At 44.5% G+C, this 8045-nt stretch overlaps 1 protein-coding gene across 2 annotated transcripts in view; it reads left to right on the top strand.

Moving 5' to 3' along the window:
• Positions 1 to 806: 806 nt before the first annotated feature.
• The window catches only part of Tet2 (tet methylcytosine dioxygenase 2), a 77581-nt gene continuing 70342 nt past the window's right edge, over positions 807 to 8045 (top strand). For both annotated transcript variants that reach the window (XM_036190097.1, XM_036190096.1), the window contains exon 1: positions 807 to 1034. The gene's annotated coding sequence lies outside the window, so the exon portion shown is untranslated. The remainder of the gene's footprint in view (positions 1035 to 8045) is intronic.

Raw genomic sequence — 8045 nt, 5'->3', positions numbered from 1 at the left:
GTATTTAAAAGTGTAAGTAAAACTCCTCAGCAAGAAAAGAGAAAACTGCCAAGAGAAGAGCCAGTGTGCACAAGCCTTGAACTTCAGGGCAAACTGAGCGCTGCTTGGTCGGAATTCAGTTTCCCACAGGCGGTTTCTTCATTACTTAACCGTATGAGTGGAAATGTGTGCAGAATAGAGGAACTTACGGGGGCGACTTGAACATTAGAAACTGCAGACTGATTTCTTTCGAGTGACAAGTAGGGGCTCCGAGACACCACTCCTCTGGGCTCGGCGAGACTGCCCCCCTGCACGGCCCACGTGGCCAAAGTAAACAGAAGGTGGGCCTGGGCGGGGAGAACCCCGGCGCCGCGGGTTTGCAGCCCTGTGGAGTCTTGAAAGCACAGGCCCCTCGAGCTTTTTTGGGCACGGTCTTGGAGAAATGGGGAGCGGCTTGGCTGGCCGACAGGGAAGGGAGGGTGGCAGGGCGTGGGGAGAGCGGGGAGCGGTCCGGTGCGGTGCTGGGAGCGGGAGCGCGGGGCCAGGGGCCTCCCCGGAGCGCGCGGGAGGGAGCGGAGTTTCCAAGTGCGCCCCGGGCCCCGCGGGGGACAGAGGCGCGGAGGTGCGGCCGGCGGGCTGGGGGGCTGCCCAGAGCCCCGGGGCGGAGCGGAAAAGAGGAGGCCCGGAGCCCCCGGGGAGGGAGCGAGCGCCTAAGCCCCGGTCCCGCGTCCCTGCGTCCCCGCGTCCCCGCGAACGGGCGAGCGCACAGCCGGGACCCCGCCGCGCCCCCGCGAACGGGCGAGCGCACAGCCCGCGCCCGCCCGCGCCCGCGCCGCTCGCATGCCAGTCACGTCCGCCCCCTCGGCGGCCGCCCGAGAGCCGGCCCCGGCGAGCCGGGAGAACAGACGTCAAACTGCCTTATGAATATTGATGCGGAGGCGAGGCTGCTTTCGTAGAGGAACAGAAGGAAGCAAGATGGCTGCCCTGTAGGATTTGTTAGAAAGGAGACCCGGCTGCGACGGTGGCGGACTGCGAGGCTAAGGGACCAGAACCAGGTCAGAGCGCTGCTGTCCGCGCCTGTCTCTCTCTCTCTCTCTCTTTCTCCCCTCGCTCTTTTCGGCAGCGGAACTGTCTCTTTCCAAGCCCCCTCGCCTTCTCTCGGCCTGGCGGGGACTGTCATGTCACCCACAAATACCAAGAGGGAAGAGGGAAGCCTCACAAATTACTGGAGCTTCTTCAACATGGCTGACAAATATAGTTTTAATTAAGCACCCCCCCCCCTCTTCTGCAACCTGCACTTCTGGGGGTCCCTTCTTCCTACTAATGCGTGTCCCCCTCCTTACCCAGAAAACTTACCTTTGTACCTCCCACCAGCCACTCTCCCGGCCTTTGAGTGTCAGGAAAGTGAGTATTTTCTTGGGGCTGCCTTTCTGAAAGAGCTCATCTTTGGGGATCACCACTTTTTTTTTTTGATCCTCCTCCCCACTGTCCTTAGGGTAAGTCAATCGAGTCCCTCGTTTATCCTCAGACACCCCGGAAAGAACACTGACCCGGTGTTTTTGACTCTTTTATCTCAGTAGTGTTTGTTTGGGTCCTGTTCTGGGTTTGTGTCTCGGGCTTCCAGCACGTTTGTTCCCCCCACCCCCCACCCCCGTGGACAACTACACTGGACACATGTCACAGTGAGTGGATTTGGGATCCACTACGTGGAGTTTTTTCTTTCTCTCTTTCTTTTTCTCTTGAGTCCGCGCGTTTTGTTAGTGGCGCTGAGAGAGGACAGAATAGTTTCTCTGCTCCTCCAAACAAGACTAGAACCCACTTTTCTCAAGGCTCACAAGCTCTGCGTGGGCTGTACCTTCCAGTTTAGGAAATGTGTGTAGAGAATCTGTGCAAATCTGTGTGTTGGCTTTGTGCTGCCCCCGAATCAACTACGTTCTGTTCCCCGGTAAGTGACAGGCACACACAAAGGCAGGCTTAGGCCGAGGGAGGGGGCGGGAGAAGCGTTCCGAATTGGAGACAGCAAGGTCAGGGGCGCCCAAAGAAATGAAACCCAATCTTGGCGAAGATCTAACAGTCCCATCCCAAATTTCCTTAACTCTGGCATTCACTCTTTGGGGGTCTTTTGCCACCTCTCCTCCCCATACTCTTCACTCACATCCTGATTCTCTCCACCAGAACTGCTTGCTTACTGTTAGAAAGCTAATAGGGTTTCTATGGAGAGTTTTCTATGTATGGCTAAACCAAGTGTGGCCTGGACAGACTCCTGGGAAGGTCGAGTTAAACAGACGTGTAACTTGGTGGCTAATGCCTTCATGATACACTTTTGAGCGCTTTGAGTGATTTTTCTCTCTCGATTAATGATGTGGAATAGAAATAGGTTGTTTTTTGTTTTGTTTTGTTTATCCCAAGTTGTTTGCTTATAATTTAGGGAAATGTTTTGGTGTTTGCGTATCTGAGGAGCAGAATTCATCTGTGGATTAAAAAAAAAAAGCACAAGTCACACACAGTACTTCTGCTCTCATTAAGAATTATAATGACAAAATTCATCCTCAGAAATACTCATAAGAATAAGATCGCATGTTACAGGAAGTTGGGATTCACAGGGAAAATATATTGCTTTGGTTTAAGGCTGTGGGTATTGTTGCCTGGTTAATGAAATCACTACATTTGCATTTTAATGGAAAGTTGAAATACTGAAGGGGAGTTAAATTCTTCTTCACGTTTCTATGTGTGTTTTATAATGCATTTTGAACACAGTACAAATTACAATACAAATATTAATTTTGAAAAATGTTGTTAAGCAGTACAGTGTTTGTGAGGGATTGGGGGCTAACCTTAAGTTCAGGAGGGACTGACTTGATTACAAGGTAGAGGGAAAGGCACTTCACTGCACCAGTCTAACCTCCAAACCTGCTCACCCTTACTAATTCACTTCGCAAGACTTTCTGCTTTGGTTTTCAGAAACATGGCTAAGCTTGCTTTAAGCTTGGTCCTAGGGGCTCTTCCACGTGACCAGAAGGAAGAAACATTACTCATCCCTGAACAGAAACAGTTCATTGGTTCTGATTTGCCCTCAAGTAATAGAGAAAACAGAGGGGTTTTCCTCTACAAATGTTTGTTGTTGGTTGAGAAAACTATGGTCAATTATGCCAGCAATCTAGAATTTAAAAAGAGTAATTTGGCTGGGCAGTGGTGATGCACGCCATTAATCACAGCACTCAGGAGGCAGAGGTAGGCGGGGATCTCTGTGAGTTCAAGGCTAGTCTGGTGTGGTGACATCTTTGAGGGCAAGTTTTCAGATTCGGGATCTTTTATGTCCTTCTAAACAATAAAAATACCTAAATTGGCTTTTTTAAAATGTTATTATAGAGGCCTGCTCTTTCCTGTCATGAAATTTAGAATCTTGTTACTTTGCACATCTTAGATTTATGCTGCAAACAGCTGATAATTACTATTATTTTTAAGGATTTTGGAGAAATTTCTATATTATTGAACACTTTGAGTAAAAATAACACTTTTTCATTTCTTAGAGAATTATTTAAGACACCCCAGAAAAGAACACTGGGGTGAAAGGTTTACAATAACCTTTCATTTACTGTATGTGTGAAAGTACCACCTAGGTATTCTATAAGTTCTTAAGAGCTAGCTGTCTTAGTTGGTTTTACTTTAGAAAAAAATATCAAACAATAACAAGATTGGTAGCTTTTAAAAATGCATTGTTTTGTCTATTTTCTTACTGAACTAATGAAAAATTAACTTGGAATGAGACTTTGCTTTGTTTAAATTCACTTATTTGCCAAATATTTTTTAAAGCTTTCAGTGGATTTACTGTTGTTCCAGTCCGTGCCAGGAACCTGGGGGATGGTATGGGTTCCATGGGGCAACATATGGCCCTGCACACTGGCATCACCATCACTTCCAGAGCGAGTGTGCACATCTGCTTTGGGCTTGCTAGGATGACTTCCCCAGTCCTTACTGGCTGCTGTGTTTGTGTTTCATTTTGGTTTCACTTGTTGAAGCTAGAAATTCCCTATCAATTGCTCTTAGCTCCACCCAGACCCTGTTGTAGGCCAAGTTCCACTATTTCCTTGTTTGCTAGCCTCATTTGGAAACCCTTTTTATGAATCACAGGCACATCTACAAGAGAGTCTATTTTCCATCATTTCCTAAGCAAATTAGTCAACTTTCAGGAAACAATCATCAAGTACAATGTCTTAGAAAATGTTTGAGCTAGGTATGGTATATCAAGTCTGTAAACTTAGCACTTGGCAGGCTGAGGCAGGAAGATTGCTAAAACATTTTGGACCAGCTTAGGCTAAAGAATGAGACATCTCAAAAAAAGGGAGATGATATTTGATATAAAATGTCTGTATTTTAGGATGTCTGGCATTTTTATTAGATCTAATATTTATGCTGTAATTGCTTCTAACTTTTCAATTGTTATTTTTGACAATTGTGCTTTTTATGTGTGAGGGTTTGCTTTTATGTTTGTATATACACTGTGTACATGTTTGGTGCCTTTGGAGCCAGAAGGCTGTTGAATCCCCTAGATCTGGGGTTAGGTAGTTGAGAACCGCCATGTGGATACTGTTTGGAAACCAGATCTTAAATTTCTCCATCCTCAAATTTCATAATCTTACATAGCTTATTGCTAGAAGTCACATTATAATTGTGTCTTGAATGGGACAGTATTGCTTCATTAAAGTCATACTTTCTCAAGGATTATGCCACCATTGAATAGTAATTCCTGGGGGCAGCAACAGTACCAAAATCAGCAGCAGGAAAGTGTCTCCTAAGCCAGCTTTACAGTTAGAGCCTTAGCTGTGGGAGAGTCCAGTTGCCAAGCAGACTGGTGGTTATCCTGGAAACTGTGCTAAAGAACACACCACAGTGATTGCTGCCAAACACACAGTATTTACACGGGTCTAGTGCTCTGGTTTCTATTACAGTCGACTGCCAAAACTTAGTGAATACTGTGACATTATTGAATGAGGTTATACAGTGCATCTGTTGGTGTGTAGGGCTCTAGCAGGGGAGGAAGAGCAGTCAGAGCATGTGGGTCACAATGCGCACCAGCAGGAAGGAATGTATACATCTTACACTTGCTCACTTCCAACAGTATTCTGACTGTAGAGTGGACACTGCAGAAAATTCCAAGCTTAAGCTAGATATATCATCTTTCTCAATAAAATTGACTTTGAGTTACCATTTCTAATGTAGCAACTTCTCGATTTTGACTTTCTCCATTTGTTGCAAAAGTTATTTAAGGGGTTGGAGAGATGGCTCAGTAGTTAAAAACACTTTGTTCCATCATGAGGACTGGAGTTTGAATCCTAGCACCTACATTGGGTGGCTTACAAACACCTTTACAGATCCAAGTATTCCAACACCCTACTTCAACCTCCACAGACACCTGAACACACACAAATAGAAATAAATAACGGCCGGGCGGTGGTGGCGCATGCTTGTAATCCCAGCACTTGGGAGGCAGAGCCAGGTGGATCTCTGTGAGTTCGAGGCCAGCCTGGTCTACAAAGCGAGTTCCAGGACAGCCTCCAACCTGTCTCAAAAAACTAAGTAAGTAAGTAAGTAAGTAAGTAAGTAAGTAAGTAAGTAAATAAGTAAATGAATGAATGAATGAATGAACGAACGAACAAACAAATAAATAAATAAATCTTAGGCTGGACATGGTGGTGCACAGCTTTATTTTGTTTGTTTTTTAATGTGTATTTGTCTTTATATATTGCACTATGTTCCTGCAGTGCCCACAGGAGACCAGAAGAGGGCATCATCAGATCCCTAGGAATGAGAGTTAGAGAAGATCCTTAAGCTAACAAGTGAACACTGGGAACTGATACCAGGTCCTGGAAGAGCAGTCAATGCTCTTAACTTCTGGGCCATCTCTTCAGCTCTGGTTTGAGACAGGTCTTGCTATGGAGCCCTGGATGGCCTGGTAATTCCTATGCAACCCTGGGCTGGCCCCAGACTTGCTGAAGTCCTCTTGACTCTGTCTTCTGGTTGCTGAGGTTCCACGGTGCCTTACGGTGCCTATGTAAGAAACTAGAACCCAGTGCTTTAAGCTCATGAAAGACTGTTGTTCAAAACTGATGTGAAATCATATTCCAAATAGTCTGAGAATTAAAATCAGAGATGAATAAACGGGGATGAAGTATTTTGGGGAGATAATTTAGGACATAAAATAGATCTTTTGTACCAAAAATACTGCAAATGTTTCTTTTAAATTAGATTTCTTCCTGTCTGTTGAGAACTTGCTGATTTCTCTGTTTTTATTCACTAGCAGAATCTAGTAGAAACTTTTTTTTTATTCCTAGAACATGTGTCATCTGTACTCCAAGCATAATGGGAAAATAATGTAAAGGGCCTTGGTGATGGCATGGTGGTAGGCAGTGATGCTATTTTTCCTGTATGTAATTTCTACAGGAAATGGAAATGGCTCCTGCTAAAGTCACCCATCTTCAGCATGGCAGGCAGTGGCTTTTATTACATTTCTTCTGGGATTACATATTTTTAATTGAAGCTTTTATTCAAATAGTTGTAGAATGTATGCAGTTATATGAAATAATGGAGACAGAACCTGTGTACACCAGCTGGTCTCCTCTAGGGGTAACATTTGCACAACTTTTGTGCAGGAAGCCAGCATTGATTCAGTTCTTTGTGATGTGATGTTGGCGTGCAGATGTTGAGGGTCAAACTCGGGGTCTCAAACATGCTAAGCAGTCACTTTCCCACTAAGAGATAGTGGTTGGTTGGTTTGTTTGGGCTTTGTTGTTGTTTTCAAGATAGAGCTATGCTCTGTACCCCAACTTGGGATGGAACTCATAGCAATCCTCCTGGCTTAGCCTCTACAGTGCTGTGATTGCAGGCATAATCTATCGCATCCAATTCTGATTTTGTTTGTTTGTTTGTTTGTTTGCATAGTCCAGGGTGGTCTAGAACTTGGCTTCCGCCTACTTTGTGTGTGCTTGTTCACAGATGTGCACTGCAAGGCATGCCTGCTTGTCTGCCTGTCTTACCGGCTTTCTCCACTTTGGTTGTGCTCTTTCATGCCTGTGTATACTTAGTTCTTTATCACATAATCCTGAGCCCAGAGAAGCTAGGCCTGGTGCTCCAGCATGCATGTGTTGTACCATTATATTTTAGCAAAATATATCCAGTTTTATAAATACAGCCTTTTACAGTTAGTTAAGGAGATGGGACCTAAGAAATAGTAAAAGGACTATCTGTAAAAATGGCCATCATCGTTTAAATGGATGGATGCTGAATGTATAGGGGATCTAGAAATGAAATTTCTAGATTGAATATTTTAGTAACAAATTAGTAGACAATTTTTGTGTCTTATTTACCTGAAAACAGAAGGGCATTAGAGACCATAGTCAGTTTCTAAAGAAGGTTTTTTGTTGTTTTTTTTTCAAGAAAGGATCTCACCATGTAGACCATGCTGGCCTCAGACTCATGAAGATCCCCCTGCCTCCAGTTCTCAAGTGCTGGGATACAATCAAAGCATTCCCACTGCACCCAGCTCCCCAGTTTCTCTTAGTGCTTTGGGAATCACTTCACTGACAGTAGGTTTTTATAGTCCAATCCTTGTCATTTTTAGTTACTCACTGCTTTTTAGTATTCTGTTTTTACTTTTACAAACTTCCAAAAGTTTATTTTTCTTGCTTGCAAAGTTGGCATATTTTAATTTGTTGTTTTTGTCTTACTAAATAGCCCAGGCTGACCTAAAACTTGATGTACCACAAGATGGCCTTGGCATTCCTCTCTCTTCTCCCCACTTGAGACAGTGTCTTCTTCTGCTAGCCTTGAAATAAAAAATGTTCTGCCTCAGCCTCCAAGTGCTAGGATTATAAGCATATACCATTATGCCCTGTTTGTCCTTGAACTCCTGATCCTCCTGCCTCAGCTGCTGACCGTCAGATTGATGACATCTGTTGTTGATTTTTCAAAACGATAAATTTTATGTGTATGACTGTTTTGCCTGCATGCATGTCTGAGGACCATGTGTGAGGTCAGAATGAGGGCATCACTTCTCCTGGGACTAGATT

Source organism: Onychomys torridus, chromosome 6 (genome assembly GCF_903995425.1).
Source record: "Onychomys torridus chromosome 6, mOncTor1.1, whole genome shotgun sequence".
In the NCBI taxonomy this organism is placed as follows: Eukaryota; Metazoa; Chordata; class Mammalia; order Rodentia; family Cricetidae; genus Onychomys; species Onychomys torridus.
The sequence above is the reverse complement of the archived record's forward strand: the minus strand, read 5'-3'. Positions and strand labels throughout refer to the sequence as shown.